Below are 23,422 nucleotides of genomic sequence, written 5' to 3' on the forward strand. Positions count from 1 at the left end.
ATGCAAAGTAGAAATTCTGCCACCCATGCATGGCGGAAAGATGGTTTTAAGTTACAATTCTATATACGATGTTGGATATTAAAGTTAGGAGCTACTAAAATTGCTACTTTGCAACTTTACTTTTCGTTGTGCATCTTAATCAAGGAAATGCGCCTCAATTTTTGAGGGTCTGAGTTTAAATTGCGTTGGGAGACGGAATACGTTTTTGGAGAAAAGAGGAGAGCGTGAAATTATATGTGAATACAGAAAATATTGAATTTGGTGGGAGTCAGTTTTTAGTGACTTTTATCAGTCGGGTCACGTAGTTTCTAAGAATTATACATTTTAAAATAAAATTTGAATTTACCCTAATGTAACTTTGATGCATAATTTTCTAAAGAGAAAAATTGCGACCAAACGTTTTTTTTCTTAGAGGGGAGGAATGAATTGAAAATATTTAACTGTTAAATTAGCAATTTAACAGTTAAATATTTTCAATTCATTCGTTTTTATGAAATAACATACTATCACAATTATTGGGATAACGACAAAAAAAAATAGTCACAATAACTATTTGTACTATTTATTTTAATACCAACATAACTGTGCTTTTCTCATGTCACTGCAAAATAAATATTAATAATAAATAATTAATTTAGTAAATGTATTAAACATTTTACATTTCAGTGATTATAAATTTAATCTTTGAAAAATACTTCCATTTAAATTTTTTATAGTTAATATTAGTTTTATTACATGCTCTTTTTCCCAAATAACTATACATTTCCTATCTCACTGCAAAATAACAGCAAAAAATAAATAAGTAAACATCAAAATAATGTTAATCCATGTTCACAATATAACTAAGATAAATAAATTTATGATAGAAATTCTGTTTGTCACTTTTTAGGTATGAATTGTTTATTCATGACGGCTCTGTTTTAAGTATGAAGTATTTTCAAAATGACATTTACAATAAATACTGCAAATGTATAAATTCCTAAATTTAAAAATTTAACTTATTGTTTCTATTAAATACAAGTTTAAAAAACTAAATTTAAAAAATCTTTTACCTTTTGAAATTTTTTTTTTAATTTCAGAAATGTGTATTTGGAATATTGTAGCTTATTCACTACATAACCTTTTCAGTTACTATAAAACGAGATATAATAATACATAACTGATTTTTGAATGCATTTCCAATTTAAAGAAATGCTGAAATTCGATGGTAAACCAGTTGCAGATATCACCAATTGTAGGAAAAAAACATGAATGAAATTTGAAAGGCTGTGAACGCTTTTCCTTGAAAATAATTCAAAAAAATAAATTCAAACAAATCCTTTGCCTTTAGAAATTTTTTTTTTTAATTTCAGAAATGTGTAGTTGGAATATTGTAGCTTATTCACTACATAACCTTTTCAGTTATTATAAAACGAGATATAATAATACATAACTGATTTTTGAATGCATTTCCAATTTAAAGAAATGCTGAAATTCGATGGTAAACCAGTTGCATATATCACCAATTGTAGGAAAAAAAACATGAATGAAATTTGAAAGGCTGTGAACGCTTTTCCTTGGTTTGTTTCTTTCTGGAATTAGCGACCTATTCGCTCTGTGTTGTAATTTTAATATTAACTAAATATGATTTCTGTACCGTTGTTCTTCTGTTCCATTTTGTTTTTGTCTATGCGCATAATAGTAATTCAATACTTAAAGCCAATTTCAAAAACTTTCCATTTGTTACAATAACAATAATTAGGTAGATATTAATTTAGATAAATTATTTTTCTTCTAAAATTATATAATTTTTACAGTTTAAGTCTTTTTCTACGTTTTCTTTTTAAAAAAAATTCTTTTTCTTTTTTCGTTTTTTACTAATTACAGTATTTACGATTTTGCTTTAAATATTTAAATTAATAAAAGCAATTTTTTATTTATCAGAAATTCTAAATTTTTAAAGCCAATTTTGGAATTACTCAAATAGTAATACCTTTTAGTTAATGACAATAAAATATGTCACTCTTCTGACTCTTAAGACACAAATTTATATACCTCAATCACATAACCGCAAATTTATACACTATTCTTTACTTATAAAATGATACCCAGATAGCAAACGTTGCATTTCTTTTGATTGTTACTATCAGGTCGACTGGATAATCATTATTCCTATAAAGTACACTGTTAAAATTCTTAAATTATGGTCAAATAACTGCCCATCCTATTAACCGTAAAGTTTACGGTAAAGATATTTTTTTCCTCTATGGTTTTGAAACCAGTTAACAAAAAGTATGTTTATAAAACCATGAATACAATACTATGCGGTTTTTTAATCATTTACAACCAACATTTTTCAAAAACGTAAAAAAATAATGATTATTACTTAACTCGGCTTTTGGCAAGGTGATGGGCATTGGAGAGTGTCGGACACTGGAAATTTTTCATGTGTTGCCGGTCATGAGATTGACAGTTCTGGTTGTTCAACCGTATTAAAGGAAAGCAGTTAAAAAAACAGTTTTTCTCAAACTTAAGAGTTTGATTACCATTTTATTTATGGTAATTTAAGTGCTTGATTAAATATGGTAAAACAACCATTCAATAAATTTTTATTTAACCACTTTTTCAGAGAAATTTCTAACAATGCAGAATTGTTACAATGCCAATATTATTTTTTTAAAAGAATTAATAAAGGCAAAAGAATGAATAAAAAGTCGAATTGTATTTTTTAAGATATTATACTCTTGTAAATCTTATATAGCTTTCAATACTAGCTAAGAAATAAGATTTATTAACATTATTTTGGTCATTCCTTTTCAAACTTCACGAGTTAAAAAAAATTGCTACAAGCAAATATTTTGTTTAAAAGATAAGTCTTGAAGAATTATGCAGTTATTCTATTATTATCTTTTTCTTTTTGATTTAGTTTCAGATTGTCACCGAAAAATAAATCAATGCCAAAATTATTGAAGCATTGCTCCTGTTGAAGAACAGAATCCTTATCTCTTATAAGAGTTAGCTTTACAACTGCAAATGTAAGTAATTTACAATAAACTATTTAAGTCTTCCTATTATTGTTCCATTTAATTGCGATTTAATTATATTTATTTAAACAAATCCTTCTATTTTTTGCAGATTTCTATATCCCTTTAAGGTCCTTTTTTAAGGACTCATCAACTCTATTAGCTCTTTTTCTTGACATAGAATTATTTTAAGATATTCATTTATTTAATACGCAATCAATGACGGTCTCAATTTTCTTATGATATACAGTCTTAGTCCAAACTATTTGACGTACTGCAAGATTCTTTGTAAAATCTTAATTACCAGGTGATACTATACAGATTTATTGTTTCATGAGACTGAAACCGGTTTGCACTTGTTTACGTTAGTGTATCAATTGGTTAAATTAGATGATATATAATATAAGTTTGACGATTGGATAAATTAGACGATATATTGTATAAATATAGAATATTTATTATAGCAAGCATTATATTAGTGTATTATAATACTTAGATCAAATTATTAGAATCACAGTAGTTTTTTAATTATTACATGATTTGTACGAGTTTCTATGCAATACTTTTATATTTAAACATACATGTAATTGGTTTTTATTCGGGAGATTTTTTATATGCTTATATACTTCCTATTTTTTTTTATTTTTAACGTTTTGCATTACAAAGTCAACCAATTGATACAGGAGCGTAAACAAATGCAAACCGGTTTCATTCGAGTAAAAACAATACAGCTGTATAGTATCACCTGATAATTAAAATATTAATTTCTTTCACATTTTACCAATAAAAGCAAATATTCCTATGCATTATGATGCATGTGAAATTTTATTTCCAAGTTCCAATATTTCCAAGTTGTTTATTCATGACGGCTCTGTTTTAAGTATGAAGTATTTTCAAAATGACATTCACAATAAATACTACAAATGTATAAATTCCTAAATTTAAAAAATTTAACTTATTGTTTCTATTAAATACAAGTTTAAAAAAATAAATTCAAAAAAATCTTTTGCCTTTTGAATTTTTTTTTTTAATTTCAGAAATGTGTATCTGGAATATTGTAGTATACATTAATTAATATTAATTAATTTAGAATTACTAATATTTTAAAAACTCTAAGAAACTCTCTTTCTTGAAATATAACAAGTCACTGAAGTTAACCGACATTTCACTTCCTAAAGAAAAAAATTATTCAGGCAGAATTATTTTAGTTGTCTCATAGTATTTTAAATAAATGTACAAAATGGTGGTGAAGCATGCAAACATAAGAGAATAAATCTTAAAAACGAAGATTTTTAAATCCTGTTTAAGAGCAAAATTATTTTTGTCTTAAATTATCTGTTAAAGTTTTCTTAACAAATTATTAATTATTCAATTAAATCGCAAGTAAATTCAAGAATTTTATGTTTACGTATGAAACTTCAGAATAATGAAAATGTTTTAGGATGCAGTCAAAACTTTTTCAAAGAATTTTTACTTTGTTCAATAATTTACTTTGTCCACATGTTTGATTTTGAAGGAAATAAAAATACTATTTGGTCTCAGTATTTGACGCTCTCCTACTTTTTATTTAAATTCTTAAAAGAAAAAAATATTTTGCTCTAACTTTTTTAAAATATTCATAAATTTCTTTGGGATAGCTTGGTATTCTCTCATGATACAATAATAATTTACATTATCTAAGAAACAAAGAATGAAAGCTTTCAGTAATTGTTTGAAAATTCCAGGGACATATTTTAAAATAAAATAAATATCAAGTTTACTAATTTTCTATTAAAGAGAAACAAGCAAACGAAAAAAAACTATATTATAGTGTGATAAAATTATTTAATGCTTTAATTAATTTAAATGGAGGAGAAAATAACTAAAAAGTTCATAAGCTAAAAGAAAGAAAAAAAATTTACATTGATGTGAACCCAATTTTTTTGCTACTCAGACTTCCTTGTATTTTAAGGAATATAAAGTATTGCTGATAATTCAACTTTATTTCAGGAAAACTGAAGTAGTATTTCTCACCGTCTTCATTAAAAAATACTTATGCAAGCAGAGGACGCGCATAAATATTTTGAGAAAAATGCGTAAGAAATTCAAAATTTACTGTACCTTTATACAGTTTGTTATTTAATATTAGATTTTTAAACTGTTTAAAAAATGAATCCATCAAAAAATTTAGAAAAAAAAATTGAAGGTTATAAAACAAATAGCTTAACATTTTTACCAATTATTAAAAATTTTTAGTATAAGCGTTGTTTATAAATTATCTGAACTTTCAGTAAGGTTGAAATTACTAATTTAGCTTAAAAGAAATTTTTATTAAATTCCAATAACATTTAAATCTTGAAAAATTGAAAATAATAATACATGTGCTGAAAAATATGTTCAAATATAAACCATAATGCTGTTACCTAGAACCATAATATCCGTATGCATCATATCGGTTTGCACACCGTGATGCAGATTTACTGCGACTTTATTAAGGCGTTGAATTAGATAACGTTTTTTTCTTTTTTTTTTCCGCAATGTATTAAACTTAAGCAAATGTGGTTCAGTGTTTTTAAATTGTAGTAGCTTCATTGTTTTAAATTTATTAGATTAACGTAACATCATATATATTAACACATTTTATCTTTTTTTAAATAAATTCAGTTCAGGTTACACTGTTAAAAATGTAGGATCTAATTACGGTATAAAGTACCGTGCATTATCCATAAAATCTATTTTACCGTAAAATCCATTTTTACCGTGAAATATTATGCTGTAATATTTATTAAATTAGAGTGATTCAGGGATTATTACTGGAAAAATTACGGTAATTACTGTAAAAATAGCGGTATTTCAGATTTTTTGTAATAGTATTTCTCACCATCTTTCATTAAAAAATACTAATACAAACAGAAGGCATGTATAAATATATTGAGAAAAATACGTAAAAAATTCAACCGTAACATGTTCCGGTAATAATAGGTTTTACGGTGAAAAGTATCGGCACTCAGGGTGCCGTTCTTTTATCCATAATTAGATCCAGATTTTTTTGTTTTGTTTTACTGTTTAATCATTATACTTTAATAAACATCAGCAGCTCTCACGAGAAATTTATTTCTAAGCTAATTCATTTTATCTGTTGTAGGGTTACAATATGAATGAGAAATTAAGTAGCATTTTCGCTAAAGAAATGGATGGGGAAAACTGATATAAAGCAATAGTGCATAAATGGTACTTAAAATATGTGTTTGGAATGCGCATTGACAGTAAATACTTTTAAAAAAATACCTGATTATTATTCAAATGAGTTGTAAGCAATGTTAATCGAAATATACAAAATAAAAATTCATTTCGTTTTAGAACTAGCAGAACGAATTAACAATGTGGTTTAAATTAAAAAAAATTTAAAAAAAAGAGCAGTGAATTTTTTAAGTTTCTAACACTTGTCAATTTCAGGTTTTACTTTTAACTCAACATTAATTTTCTTTTGAATGACGTAATCTCTGTCGGATTAAATTATCTCCGTTTTACCACTCCTTTCATTTATTCCACTGGTGAAGGTAAACTAAAATGACCCAGAAACGGGTAAAATATTATATATAAATTTGTATCGTTAAGCTTCATACCCATATCAACTTTCCGAGATTTTTTTAAATTTTTTTTATTTTTATGTAAGGTGTATTTCGAAAGGTGTATTACTATACATACTTGTAAGGAAAAATTGTAAAATGGATACTGATTTATAACTAAATATAACCGTAAACAATAATAACAGAGTCAAAATAATAATAAAAATTATTATATATAGAAAATTAAATAAACAGTTAAATATATCTACCTGATCTAAAAATCATAATCGAGCTATAATTTTAATAATGACACTAATTTTTGCGCTAATTTTTGAATTATAACTAATTACAGTATTGCTACAGATTTGAATTAAAACTAACTTTAGTATTACTTTCACTTTTTCTTTATCCTAATTCAAAGAAAAAATTATAATAATAATCAGATATATTGATGTTAAGTAAATAAATGCAATAATAATAAATTAATCATGTATGCTGTTTAGTGTAAGTCAAAGGGTGGAGAGGCAATGCTTGACCTAAATCATACGAATATGTTTAAATTCAACTTGAACATTTTACAATTAAAGCAGAATTCAATGAATGAAATTAAATCAGCAGTAGACAGACGCTTACATAAATGAACCTTCAATTATATGCAAGCCTTGACCGTCCTTCTCGCATATTTTTAATCTATTTTTATGAGTAGGAAGTGCTGTAAATGTCATTATGTTGTAGTTTCCTTTAATGAATGTTAACTGTCAGACGTTATTTTGTTGCATTTATTTACTTACTGATAAATGTTCAGAGAATTATCTATTTTCATTTAAAGCTGTTTCGCGTATGGTTAGTAAAAATATATATCAAATAGGAAAGCTGATTAATTAATAAATATCGACTCATATCTTTATGAATTATCAAACAGATATATAATGTTGCATTAATGAAATAATTAGGTTTATTGACTTTGAGAAGAGTTTGTGTTATTTTTTAGATTTGTTTGCTATTAATTTGGTCTGTTATAACTCCGCTAAATAAATAATGTTGAATTGTTTTATTGACAGCTACTGTTAGAAATATAGTTAGTAGTTTGATAATTATAGAGAGAAAATTAGTTATTACAAGACTTTTAATGCATTCTTTTAATTGCATTTCCTTTTAATATCTCAGAATTTTTTATCTTTCATTAATTATAACGTAAAAGTGTTAGAAAACTCACATTCAGGTACTATACACGTAAAATGTTAGCATATATTTTCATATAAAGCTTTAGCATTCCTTGGAGAATTGAAAAAAATTTTATTCGTCAAATTATGCCCCTGATCACCTGTCTATCTTGTTTCTGGAAAACTGAAACAGCTCAAATTTGTCTAGGAATGCAAAAAAAAAAAAAAAAAAAAAAAAAAAAAAAAATGCTAGTCTAACTACTATTTATTAGACTTTCACTGAATTGATAAATTAATATTAAAAGATACCTTAAACCTATTTCTGAGTTGACCATATGGGGAAGGTGTTAAGAGAGCTTTTGAAATATTACCAATAGGTTTATAAATACATCAAGCAAATTTCATAATGTTTAAATACATATACTGTTAAGGTTTCGAATTGTTTTCTAACTCTCTTGAATACAGACATTTTAAGAAATTGTTTATACTTAATATCTGGCATGCATCATTAACAAAATATGAAGGTTTTTTTTAATTAAAAGGAAAATAAAAACTACACAATTCAATACAACTTATTTACTAAAAATTTTAATTTTTCTTAATAATTAATTTCTTGTATTTTAGATAATATATTTGATATTTTGAAGAGGCTAAAAAATTAACCATGATTGTCTGTATTTTGATTGCTTTTTAATATTATGCTAATCATACATGAAAAATATATGATTCAGTACCACGAAAAAAAAGTGCCAGAAAAATCTCCTACAGAAAAAGCTTTGCAAGAAACACCTGAGAAAAGCACATAAACTACTATGTAAATTAAAAGCACTATTACGTAAATTTAACGACCGATTCGATTTGTGCCCTTGAACCCGAATTTATGGTTATTTAATAATAATTCGACTGATTTGATAATTTTCTAAAAAATATTATTAGTATACGAAGTTTAATTTTAAGTTGTATAAACTTGTAATAGCATATATATTTTAATGAAATTATATAATATGTAATACTAATATTATAAATAATGTCTCAAATAACGATACTCTTCCAGGGGTTAAAAGTTCTAATAAGTTCAAATATTAACAAAAAGAACAATAATTTGTTTCAATTTATTACTTAAAAATAATAATCTCGTTGAAAAAATGTTCATATAGTATCATGAGCATGGCTTCATTGAAAAACATTTCGTTTAAAATACAAACAAATTTATAGTAATATATTTACCCCTATTCCTTCAAACAATTGTTATTTTGCCAATTTTATACAACTTTGTACACTATAATTAAAGTTCTGCATTTCAAAATTTATTTCATTTAAATCGAAAATGGTAGAATAAACAAAAACAAAAAAACATTTTGCAGTGTACGTAATTTTATGACGAAACTGCAAGACAACAGTTTTCTATTTACAAACTACTAAATGCAAGATGAATAATTTTAAAGCATCTTTCATTAAACGAAAATCTATTAACCCTTTTAGAGCAGAGGTGACTTAGAAGAGAGAGCGTTTGCCCACCAGTGAAGGAAAGCTGGTTCGAATCCCAGATAGGCTGGTCGATACGAATTCCGCACCCGGCTTGCACCGACCACAGTGCTGACGTAAAGTATCCTCAGTGATAGATGGATCATGTACCAGATGCCCCTTGTAGTTGGGCTAACCGTAGGAGGTTTTCGTGGTTTTCCTCTCCCTGTAAGGCAAATGCGGGTTAGTTCCATCAAAATATCCTCCACGAAGCAAATTTCTCCCAATATTTGAACCTGGAGTTCCCTTATCTTCCAAACTGGATTCAAAATTACAAGGCTACGGAGTTGAACATTCGTAGACGTAAACTCAAAGATAGCATCGACTTTTCAACGACAGTTATAATAATATTCATATTTTTGTTACTGCCATCGCACTGATAACGATCCGATTTTCCACAAATGAAAAAAATAACCTAATAAAAGTGACAGCGTAAATATTTAAGCATTATTATCTATTCATCAAATCACATATACCCGTGACGTTAATAGTATATACATCATTCAAGTTTATATTTTTATATTTAAACGCATTTTAGTGATTCAATGAAAAAGTAGTAGTTAATGCAAGAGAATGTTATTTATTTACCCTCCTATTTTGCACCACTTTTTGTACTTTAAGCGGGGTACACTGTGAAAAAAGTTTTTTGTGTTGTGCTTTTTTGTACTTGCATTTTGTTGTACTTGCAGTCATATTTTTTATTCACTGTTCTCTTTTTTTTTTTTTTGTGAGTAGGTTTATTGGCAATACACAGTTTCATGCACATAAGAATCAACTTAATAGTTTCATGGCAAAAATATTTCATTTGAAAAACAAGAGCATTTTTAGTATTACAGTCACACTAATTCTTTTAAGCAATTGCTATTTTATCAATTTATGTAAATTTTTACGCGACAACTGCAGTTTCGTACTTAAAAATGCATGTGTAACAGCTTTATATTTGAAAATGTATGGACAATTGTATGCAGCAGTTTTGTATTTAAGTTACACAGTTTAGTCATTTTCAAACAACAGTTGAATAGAATTAAAATCAAAATAAGAGTATTTTCTGTATTAAATTGGATAATTATAACATCTAACTTAAAAGAACGCAACAGTCAATAAAGTACTGTATAGAAAAAAATAAGAGCAAGGATATTTGCTGACAATCCTTAGATGAAAAATAGGTTTAATACAAATTATAGTTCAATAGTAATACTGATGTTCCGAGCTAAAAGAAGGCCTTTAATTTTAACAACATTAAAAGAATATTGTCGTTTGAAAAATAGAAAAACACTATCACTTTTAAGAATTAAAAAAAACTTAAATGTGTTATATTTTCTTTGGAATACACTAATAAGTAGCAGCAGTGATTGTTTAACAAACTGATCAAAAGCTTTAAAAATTTTGTTTGGAAAGTATTTTTGCATTTAGCTTTTTTTCACTATGTTTTTGTCCTTTAAAAGCTTTTGAGAATATATATCAAAAATATTTGAGAATACATAAAGAAATTGATTTCATAAACAATACGTTAATCATCTGCTTTGTTTAGAGAAATGAATATAAAATTGAAGTCAGAAAGATTAAAAATCTATTACGTTAAACATTTTTGTTTCCCTCCAAGGTAAGCGAACAGTTACGGCAGCACAAATGAATATTAAAAAATCTTAAGATTCAGAATGAAGTTTCATATGTAATTTTTTACGAGTTCAGTCATTATTTTTTAAAGAATGAATCAGTGAACAAATGTAAGAACATTATCATGTTGCTATTGACGGAGCTTTGTTCTTCAAGAAGATTTAATGTTTGATTCTACATTTAGATTACGGTTAAAATAATTTGATTTGATTTATAAAATACTATTATGCAAACCACAAACCATAAAATAAAATAAAATATATTTATTAACTAATTAAAACAGTATTTTTTTTATTTTATAGAAAATTATCATATCGAAAATGTTTGCGTACGTCTTAACGTCAGGTATTATTGTGTAAGAGTATCATGTTTAATTTTCAAATATTATGCTGTTTATTTTTCAAACTTATCGCCGTTTTTTCTTTTTACCGGAATACACAAGTCGTAGAATACCGGTATCAAATTAAACTTTTGTTATTTTTGATAATTTTGCATAAATTGAAAAACAGTTTTAAGGCTTTACATAATCGAAAGGCTACACAGTTTTGCGAAAGAAAAAAATCTTACTTTAAAGATTTATATTTTGCGTTTGTTTAACTTAATCTTCGTTTATAATAAAGTAAAATATTTGATTAATTTCTTACTTTAACATTCACATTTCCCGATATGCTGTCTGAGCAAACACTTTCTTAGCTATTGTATGTTATTAATTTTTTTTTAATAACATATATTTCTTGAAATTTTTAATGTAAATTATAATTTTGTTTTCTCTTTCTTTTTTAGAAGATGTTTTTTCCTGATCCTGATGATTGCATCCTGATTATATAATATCATGATCCTGATAATATCAAAAGCAAAACATAATTTCCTGAAAACTGCAGCTTGGCTTGAAAAATCGATTTGTATTCGTGTTCTTATTATAACCTGAATTGTTTCTTTAATAATTTTTCCATAATCTGAATTGTTTCATTAATCAGTCCCGATCATTTGTCAAATAGAACATAGAGAAAAAAATCGGTAAAATTACTGCCCTCTATGGTAATAACATTTTTTTTTAAATGAAGCATTTTGGTTAATAAAACCAAATTGTTCTGAATAAGGTATTTAAACCATTCATATGTTAGCGGTTTCTGTTCATATTTCAATGGGTTTGCCGTGAATTTTGGTTTACAAAATTATAGTTCTTATTACAACACATTTAGTTTAAAATACAAAACTGAAAAGTAAGTTTTATCGAATAAAAAATTACCGAGTTTAACTACATTTACGAAATTTTATCACATGTTATGAAACTTTGTTTTATTGTTATTTTTACTTAAATCATTATCAAAGTGCTTTGGTAAAAATTACAGAGCTTTTGGGTGTTCCTATAGAGTCAAAAACACGATAAATTTTACCATATTCTGGTAGTTTTGACTGCTTCTTTCTTAGATTGAAGAAATATTAAGGGGAAAAAAAAACAAAGTTTTTATTTGCCTTCAACTTTCTATTTTCTCTGTTGTTTTCTTTGCATTCCTACATTAATATTTGTTTTATAGTTATTTATCTTTAAAAAAAAATAAAAAAATGCAAAAACTATCAAACTAAGAGTGTAAAGAAAAGAAAAAGCCTTTTACATATAAAACAATAAGTCTTTTAAAAATAAGAAAAAATAATTAAATCTATTCTGTTTTGTTACAGTAAATAAAAATCGTATATCTTTTTTGAAGTAAACAGGTAGTTTTATTGCTCTTACAGTATTCCTCAGTTCACAGTTACAGTGTGAAACGGAAGACATCAGTGTCACATTTTATGGCCTTCTCTGTATGGCTATTCAGATTTAGTAGGGTTCCAGAGAAAATGACCACCAGGGATTTTAACCCCCTTATATTAAGAGACGGGTGATAATAAATAGTTGACGTCAGAAATACCTCATTATCATATCCCCTTTTTTTGGACCCCACTGGTGAGAGATTCATAAAAATGAAGTTCTTAGCATGTGAAAATATGAACACTTTTTAAAACTAGCGAAGAGTTAAATGAAAATATATATAAATTCTCTGCATGTTATTTTATTAGTGATATCTATTGGATTACTAGTACTCTTGGATACTATTTAGGATATTCTGTTTTTAACTGGAACTATGGAGGTAGGATTATGTTTTCAACTAACAATATCATGCTTCTGAAATGTCTTTGATTAAGATATCAAATGTGTTCAGGATATGCGAAGTTTTTCCAATTTGGATAGATCATTAAATGTCATTGTCATCTTAAAAAAATAATTCATTAAGTGAGAACAGCGCGCCTTTGGCCATAAATTGTGCGACCCATTAAGCCCAAAAGTCGTTCTTTACAAGGCTAGATATATTTTTCTTATTCTTCTTGTCTCCATGCCATCTCCTTGTCTTTTGTCTAATTTAATTCGTGTTATTTAGAATGTTTTAAGTAAAATTGATTTGATATTAAAATTGAGATGAAAAGTTTCGGTCTAAAAGAAACAATAAAAAAAAATACTAGCCTCCTATTTAAATCATTTAAGTAAGAAATAAAATAATCTTATGATCTTTATAATAATATAGAATAACTTTTATTTAAATGTGACTAATAAGGAGTCTCATAATGATTATCCTGTTTTTGTAATTGAGAACTCTTGAATAAGAAACTTGTATATTCTTATTTTCTATTCCGTTTCATTCCTTTTTCAGATTGTTCATTGAAAAATATTTGTTTAACTATTAACTTGAGATTGCTTTATATCTAATAAATGATCTGGATATTCAGTTTCCTTTACAAGATAAAAATTTATATCCAGGGAGTTTGTTTATTCTCAAGCAATATGCAGCGTTTCATTACTTAATTTACTTTTAAATTCATAATCAAATTGAACAAACGAAATTAAAATTTTGAAGCAGGATAAATACTTAAAATAACCTTAAAAAATCTTGAATCATGTCAACATGTCTAAACGAAAAAAGTTTATTTTAATGTTTTACTTATCGCATAAAGACAATGGTTACTTGGTTACGTTGGCGTTCTTTTATACGTAATTAATTGGAGTTAATGTGGAATTAGGTATTGATATGGAATTGTTTTTTTTTTTAGCTATATTAAAAATCATAAAATGTAACTTCGGGTGAGATCGTGTTTTGTATCGTTTATTAAATTTATCCGCAAGAAAATAGGTTATAAATTGGTTCGTAGCGTTACATTTTTCGTTCATATTTATTAGAAAAACATTTTTAGTGATCCCTAAGATTGCATTACATGCAGGATTAATGATATTAATACTCGTAATTAATATCATTAATACGAGTATTAATATAAAAAATAGTTATACATTAAAATAGGTCGGAACAAAGAGTGATATTTAATGAATAAAATGATAAGTAGTATGTTACAAGTATTTCCTTATAATATAATTTTGAAATAAAACGACGTCTTAGAATTTTTAATCATGAAGGGTCTCTATAGTTACTAGACGCAACTAACAAATATAATTTTACGTAAGTCAAGTTATTTAAAGTAACAAAATAGATAAACTATGTAGTACGTTACAAATTATTCATATCAATAATTTTTCGAAACAAAATAATATTCTAAGTTTTGAATCATAAGGATATCTTTATTAATAGAGACAGCTAACAAAATATATTTACGTGAGTTTCGATATTTAATGTAATGAAATAATACCTTGCAAATAATGAGTATCAAAACTTTTTCGAAACAAAATAACGTTCTTAGTTTTTGAATAATAAGGATAATTTTAGTTAATAGACGCAGCTAATCATAAGTGAAAGAATGTAATACTTCAACTAAGATTCAGCCAAGATAATATTGTAGTTAATTATGAAAAAATAAATCTCGATATAAATATTGCCCGATATTTTTTTGACTGACCTAATAAATGTCTTATTTGTTTGACTAATATCAATATTTATATTTGTTCTAAATTTAATTTGTCTAGTTGCAAATTCGTACTGAAGAATTTCCATCATATTTAGCGAATGTGAAAGAATAGTTTTAAGAAAATGTAGTTTTATTTACTTAAGTTCAAAATATCGTAATTTTTATTTTGTAATAATGAAAATTATCTCTATTTTGAATGTTTATAATTGTATAAATAAAACTAATTTCAAAGAAATTAAGAAAAAAACTGGAATCATCTACTCTCAAATTATTAAGAACATCATTGTTATTAACGTTATTGTAAATAAAAGTAAGAATTAGACTTGAGAACTGAAATTTTGATTTGTTTATAATTTAAATTTAAATAATTGTCTTCTGACATGAGCTCGGGCATATGATGTAATTTTCCTGCAATATTTTCAAATCATTGAACGAATCATAAACTAATATAATAAACAATTATATTTCTCACTTTTACAAACTTTAAAATCAATGCTTTTTTTTAAATAATATAAGCTAATCACTTGGTGTACAGCAATGATAAAAATTGATGAAAGATATCATGGGCAAATGACAATTTCATTATAAAAACAATTAATAACAATTTAAACAGGGTGGAGATTACTTATGTTTATTTAATGAAGACCAGGAGAATAATTCGCACTGTTCAAAGTTTCCTCTTCATCTTTATATGAATTAATGCTTTTTTTTTAATTGTCTGAGAGAATTATATATATATTACGGTTTTAAGTTTTAAATGAAGCATTTTTAACGAGGCACTTAGAGAAGTTTCACAGCACCTCACAAAAACTCCGAATAGTTCTGTTTTTATGGTGTCAAAAACTTTCAAAGAGAATTCCTTTATTTTTTTAAGAAAAAGTATTAACACTTAAAGTAACATGTGATAAAAATCATAAAAGAGATCGTTAGTGACACTGAATTTATATCTTTGTTTTATATCCTGTGGCAAACACTATAAAATCAACCTTCCGTGAACAAAATTGGAGGTCACGCATCATCTTTGTCAAATATGCACTAAACTTTCGCCCAAGTCAATTCAAATTAATATAGAAACACATTATAGTCACGTTCGCGTATTATCATTTAAGAAATAGATGGATGGATACGTATGAATGCATAAATTACATGTCATTTATGTCTGCCATTTTATTCCAACTTATGTTTGGAATAAAATATGCAAAATTTTCAAATCAATTTTGCTTAATGTCTGTTTTTTAAAGGAAATTATTTCAACTAAGAATTTCAATAAGTTTCATCTTTTAAGTTTATAAGTTTTATCCTTACTATTTACATTTTAAAGCAATAAACCATTATTAATTATTGTAAATATTTTGAACTGATATTTTAAATGTAATTGATATGCAATCTTTTATCTAAATATTTCAATAAAATCGCATTTTTAAGGAAATTAATTTTATTTTTAAATTAGATTTTTATATCCCGTTAGAGATAAATCGGAGACTGTAGCCAATTGCCCAATAGTGAATTTCGAGTGAGAAATTAACTAATAAATCCTTTAATAATAAATTCTAATGAATCCTTTTGATTAGTTTTTTCAAATAAGGTATAGAAAAATGTTTTGTTTATAAGATAAGAAATATGTGAGGATCTCCCAATGCATGCCATCAGTGCTATATTAACGTACGAAGATAATAGTATACATTATTTAACAAGTAAATGTGGTACATAAACCTTTAGTTAAATTGTAAACAATAATTCTTTTTTTAAGTCAGAAAGAATCTATATTTTTTTATTTAAAAAGGAAAGAAACATCTCTTTTACGATATTTATTATTAAAAGTTAAATTAATAATGAATGAAAGTATTATTTCATTTTGGCAGTAGACCGTTGCGCTCCAAGAGGAACATGTAGGTTAAGGCTCTACAAATTAGAGACCAACTTTCCCGATTGTGACAATCTGGTTAGCACTGCTTGTAGGCCACCTTCACTTCCCAGACAAGCTGGTACCCATCAAATTGAAAGTGTGTGGACTTCAAGTTGCCACTGGGTATCGAACCCCAGTTCTTCACAATTAAGTTAATTAACCGCATATTATTTGAGAAAAAGTAATCGATATTCACGCTTTTGTCAATTGCAATTATTTATATATTATGCAGTAAATTTAAAAAACTTATAGTTTAAATCAAAAATAAGAATTAGGGAAATTTATGTAAGCAATGCTTAAAAAATTGTTTTCATGTTAAGTATGTAAAAGTAAAAGCAATGCCATTTACTCAAAGTCAAATTTTATATTTATCATAAAAATCAAATTTATAACACAAAATATGAACTGATTTTTTCCTCTGTTCAAATCTAGGTTGATTCTGGTAAGAAAGACATTTGAATTCATAAAAATTTTAAAAAACTTTATTAGTGGCAAAAAAAAACCTACGTATTCAAAGGTAATCACAGATTCATATGTTTCAGAGAATTTTCGAATATTTTAGATCTTAAATGAATATTGTTAAAAATATGTAATTAAATAACACCAATATAATATTTCCCCGAATTTTATGCAATATAATTATCCCTTATTTCTATGCAATATCACCAATTAATTGTATTAGGTTTAATTTTTAATAGTTTCATGTTGAAATGCAGCTTAATTATCGTTTAATCAAGTCATCCGTGTATCTATTTATAAACGGAACTATCCCATCATTTGATTTGACAAGAATTTTAATACTGTGTGAAATTATTAGCATTATTTTATATTTCATTTTTATAATCATATCATCATATATTTGAGCAACTTTTAAGCCAAAAAATTCTACTAAGAGTTGATCAACGTGATTTTCTTTTCCTCTTTCGATATTGCTACTAAACGTACTTAAATCAGTTCTGAAGTATAATAGTTTTTGTGAATTATAATATAAAGAATATACTTATGTAAATATCATGTCAAATTACTACTTAAAAATCTTAAAGTAGTTAAGAACTGAATTGAATATGTGGTTTAATTAAACGTGATCCACATGCAAGACTTGCTGCGCATACATTAATTATCCTTAATTCTTCCTAATTGTAATAATAAACAATTGTAATTACCATTAATTCTTACTACTTTCTTTTTTTAAAAATTAATTTTCTCCCTTTTTGTTTTTTAACTCTATTTCTACAACAATTTTTCAATTATTATCCAACTTTAACTTTTATTAAAATTCCAAGTGCAATACATATTTTGCAGTTGCATATTTGCATTTTACATATTTTGCTGACAGTTGTTCTGATGAAAGTTTAATAAAACTAAAGACAGTAAGGTAGTCGTAATTTCGCAAAATAAAAAAATTAATAATAATTACTTTGCTGTTCCTAATTTTGAATAGTGTTAAATTGATCGTTACTCATAAGAGTCGCTGATTTCAATTACCGATATTAATTAGGGCACACTTTTGGAGGAAAAAAAATATAAATGAATCAATTTTTTAAAAATAAATATCATTTTACAGGCAGTTAGAATGTTATGTAGCATATTTGGAAAATGAATAGATGATAAGAAAAATAAAACAAAAGAAATAATAAAAAAAATGGGATCAGGCCTCATTTGCAGAAGCATTCTGGGGAAAGGACTGTTTCCAATAGCTTAGGGCAAGGGGGCTGTAATGTCTTTGCGAAACGAATAACCTTCCAATTCCACCAATCGTTGGTTGCCCTTTTCTATCTATTTTCGAGACCGTCAGACAGTTACCCCCAGAAGAAGAAAGGAAAGGAAAGTCCTAGGGGATTGTGTCCAAATTATTTTTTTTAACTAACATGACACTGATTTATTGGATAACAGTTCAGATCTGAATTGATGCTAAGATTTTTTTCTCTCTTCATCTATTCCTTTTTAAGTGTTATCTTTACTAAAGAACACTTTTCAAACTTTTTGAATTCTTGTGGAAATTTTTTACATGAATTTTTTTTCCGTAAGTCTATATTATTCGCATGTTTTCGAACTTTTATGCCTTTGTATAATGTAAACTAAGTAGTTTTAAAAATTTATAATTCATAAAAAAATCATTATGGTGTGTTTTTTTTTCCCTATTGGGTTTACAGTGTAAATTATTGGCAAGGAAAATTTAGTTATTCTTAGAAAACTTTGAAATTGCCATTTTTGTGCGTGATATGGAAGAATTTTATCAAAATAAAACAGTAGATCCAAAAAGATGAAATTTAAAAGTGTTTTAAATAAACCTGTTTATTATAATATGTTTCATTTCGTTAAGTATTCTAAGTTTTAAGTAGCAAAATTTCTCAATTTCTCTCTTTTCCAATTTTTTTCAATTCAAAAATATAAAACGTTAAAAATCTCAACTCTTGTTGTAATAGAAACGTCTTCTTTCAAAAAAAAAATTTTTTTTTTGAGGGGAATTTAATTTCATAGAACATTCAGACTTTACGAAAATGATTGAGAAAAATTTCAAATTAGGAAAGGAGATTTAATTAGATTATTCTCAAATTATTTTCACTTTCTGAAAGAACTGAGGCACTTTATTTCAATGCAAAATGTTTCTGTTCATATAATTTGGTAGTTGATTGAAGGATTAGGATATATTTCAATGTTGATAAACTTAAGCTTTCTAGTTTCTAAAAAGTTAATTAAAAACAAGTAAAATTATTTTACTTTAATTAAAGAACTAACCAAAGAGATTAGAGTTTAATTGAATCCTATGAATGAATTAATTTTAATTTAGAACGATACAGTGTTTGTTAGAGAAGCCGTAGTTTTTGAATGATAAATTATGATAATCAAGACATATTTTTGAATCTTAATTTAAAATATGATTATCATAAAATAATTTTAATTATTATGTACCTAACGATTTAATCATATTTAATAGAATATTGTTTTAAATCTAATGTAGAAAAAATTTGCATATTGAATTTTGGAAAATACAAATAACAGTGTTGAATTGAATGCTGGACTCTTCATTTTTAAAAATCATGCACTGAATTGTTACACAGTAAAAACAGAATAAATAAATAATAGTCGAATTTGAAAACCCTATGTATTCCTTACTAAATAATTTAATTGAAAAATATTATATTCACTATATCGTTAAATTAAAACATTGAGCTTCAATTTCGTTTTGCCATATTTTTTATGATAGAAAAGGTTTTATCTTTGAACAGTTTTCGAAGCGCTGTAATCATGAAATATTTTTAAAACTACTTATTTTAAATATTTTGCATACATTTGAACCTGATAATATTAAATGCATTTTGCTATTCTTACAATTATTTCTTTTTATTATTTTATAAATTGTATGCTATGTGCTAACCTTTCAATTTTAATATCATATTTTAGTAAGCTCCTACGAATGCCAAATGCATTTCGTAATTTTAAAAATGATGTTTTTATTATATTTTATGAAATATGCGTCAACGTGCAAAATATATTTTCATATGCCCTTATACATGAGAAACCTTTATCCTCTATATTCGAGATACATTTGATAACCCTTACATTTGTGTAATCCTTATCCTCTATATTTGAGATAGATCCCTAATATATTGATCTTTCTATATTTGAGAAACGCATATAAAAAATTAGTTCACTACTTTATCTGAACGTTATAATTTACCCAGTAATTGACAAGAAATGAAAATAATTTCTACTTTTTTCATCTACTCATTTATTATAACAATTTTTATTACTATTATATAACTGCATTAATTATAATTAATAATATAAGAGATTTTAAAAACCCACACACGGTCAAAAAATATTCCTAAATGCTGCTATTAATTTTAAGATTTCTGTAAACTTATTACAATTATCAAATTTTACTCTATTATTTAATTTCCAATCTATTATTTTCTTGCATTTTCATAAATTATGCTATATGTATTTATATTTTTTAAATGTTAAGCAGTTGCTCCTTTTTTTCAGTTTTTAATATTATTTTACCATACAATTATTTATCCATAGTTACCCATACAATTAGTTATCCAATTAGTTTACCATACAATTAATCCAGTTATAAATAAATCAGTAAATAATTTTACACAGTAAAAGCACTTAATTTACGATGTAACTGTCCTATCATCCTGCAAAGTTAAGATATTTGTAGCACGTTGAACCAGAGTATCTTTCAAGCTAGCTGCAATACCAAGTTAAATCATATTCTTTAACCAATGGTGTTTTCAGTTCAATGTTTTACTTGATATTATCACTAAACCATTCAATATGGATTTAAATTTTGTACCACGTTGAACCAAATTTGTTGCAATTCAGTGAAAAATTAAATTATATATTTTTTTAACAATGTTAAACCGTATCTTATCACTAAACCATCCTACATAGTTAGATATTTTGCACCACGTTGATACAAAATATGGTTTGAATTTGCTGCAATACTTACCCAACTTAAATCATACTTTTTAACCAATAGTTTTTTCACCCCAATGTTTAATCATATCCTATCACTAAAATATTCAATATAGTTCGAAATTTTGTACTACGTTAAACTAAAGTATCTCTCCGATTTGTTGTAATATTGTGCCAAGTTAAACATAATTTTTCCCATTGCTGCTTTCAATCATAATTCTAAAACATCATTTATCACTACATAGGAAAAAATATTGTACTACGTTGATAAAAAATATCGCTCGCATTTGGTGCAAAATAGTACCAAGTAAAAACCACATTTTTTAAACATCATACCCTATACTATCACTAAACCATCCTACATAGTTTGAAATTTTATACCAAGTTTAACCAAAATACGCTGAAATTTGAGACACAAAAGTGCTAAGTCAAACCATATTACATTGCAAATTACTCCTTTATGAACCACTAAAGTATGATATTATTAAAAAATAATTTGATTTAAAAAAGGAAGAGGGGTTTATTTTAACACTGTATCAAAGTCGCAAAAAATATGCAGAATAGTGTGGTTCAAAGCAGCGGTATTTATTGCTTAAAGTTCAACCGATTTCTTTGAGATTGTACTTTGTTTTTATTTATTTTCCCGTTTTTTTTTAACTTTTTTCTTTCATTATCCTTATAAATTACGTGCAATTATTTCCTATCATTAAAATTTGAAAAATACATATAATATTTNTATATATATATATATATTTATAGTTATTTTAAAACGATATGGCTTTATTATAAATCTAGAATATTACTCATTGCGACAATTAGTGAAAATACCATCCAATTTTGCATTTCTAATGTATTCGATACAAAGGAACATAAAAACATCATAAGATAAATCAAGCAAAGCAAACGGAACTAAACGTTCTCGTTTCTGGGATAAATGGAGATGAAAATATTTGTGCGGTCAGCTAATTTTTCAGGCGACCCCTATTTCTTTTCTCTCGCAGGGATTCATATAAAACGGGCAAGAGAGAGAAAGTAGGATTTGGTAGATATATTGATTTCCCGAAGAATTCAGCGTCCGTGAAATAAGTGTGTGCCCATAGAGAAAGGGTGGATATGGGGAAGGTATTACGACCACAATAGACTATTTCGCAATCCCCTATGAGCAAAAACCCCTATCATGCAATGCCCCAATCGTCTCTAAACTCATCTTCTAGTGTTCTAGGATCTTGAAACCCAGATTACATCCAAAATTATTTTCGCACCTGCTCCTCTTTCTTTTTAAACATTTGTCTCGGCAATTCTTTTCCTTTTCTTTCAAATATATATATATATTTTTCACCAACTTCAAACAACTCTTTTTTTTTCGGAGCTACATTTTCTTTGATTTGGCTTTTAAACGAAATTTTACTTCTTCAAATCTAGACCCATTCTTAAAGCAAGTTTTTTTTTCAAAGGTTGTTAAATTATTTTTATGGAATTTTATTTCTGAGAGTGCCGTGAATTAATTTCCTTTACTCGTCTTGCCTTCCTTTGCTAATAAATGTGTATTTTTGTTGTTTCCTTTATTTTAAGGCTTTGGATGATCTTAAAATAAATAAATTCCTTGATGATATAAAAAAAATTTTTTGTGATGAAATGTCGAAATTATTAAACAATTAACATACGACTACCATGTTGTAATAAATGAATGCTATTTTATCGTAAAAAAAATTCTAAGTAGAATGAGTGAAATTCTAAATTAATGACTTAATAAAATTTAATTTTAAGCTTTATAGATTACATTACACATGTAAAAAGAAATTTTCCCGCTAATTGAGGTTAATTTATTTCTTAAATTCTTTGCTCATTGTTATTTAGATTCAATTGTAATTTAGAAAGAAAAATTTACATCTTGCGAAATACCTTCAATTCATGAAACATAAATATTATTAGCTATATCAGTCATACTGCAGGAATCTAAGGCAGACTTAATGCAGGCAACTATTTGCATCTATAGAATATTATATCTATGATGTAACATCGCCTCTTTGGAATATTATGTAACATCGGTGTATGACGTAACCTCACGATGTTACATCTATATGTTATATTAATCCTCCCTATGAAATCGCTATTTATGGTACATACTGATCTCTAATATTTAGTAATATTAAACAAATTGTTTAATCATAAATTGTTTTAAATGGCTTTACATCTTATAGTAAATATAATAATTTTTAAAGAGAGAGTTTCAAATTTGGTGAAACCTAGTTAATTCACAAGTTTTATTAGCCTCACACAATTGGAACTTTCTGTACGTGACGTCATGAGTCGTTGTCGAATCAAAGATAGATATGTAATAAATGT

General features: G+C 26.1%; 1 protein-coding gene and 1 long non-coding RNA gene across 5 annotated transcripts in view; one reads left to right on the plus strand and one right to left on the minus strand.

The window, feature by feature from the left end:
* The window catches only part of LOC122268907 (uncharacterized), a 28,306-nt gene extending 11,388 nt beyond the window's left edge, over nt 1-16,918 (plus strand). Inside the window, exons 3-4 of the long non-coding RNA XR_006224771.2 lie at nt 2,906-3,014; nt 11,638-16,918. This is a non-coding gene — a long non-coding RNA (uncharacterized lncRNA). The remainder of the gene's footprint in view (nt 1-2,905; nt 3,015-11,637) is intronic.
* LOC107457033 (homeotic protein ultrabithorax) overlaps nt 1-23,422 on the minus strand; it is a 218,932-nt gene that overhangs the window by 9,355 nt on the left and 186,155 nt on the right. The window lies entirely within an intron of this gene.

The sequence above is a fragment of the Parasteatoda tepidariorum genome, chromosome X2, assembly GCF_043381705.1.
Source record: "Parasteatoda tepidariorum isolate YZ-2023 chromosome X2, CAS_Ptep_4.0, whole genome shotgun sequence".
NCBI classification, from domain to species: Eukaryota; Metazoa; Arthropoda; class Arachnida; order Araneae; family Theridiidae; genus Parasteatoda; species Parasteatoda tepidariorum.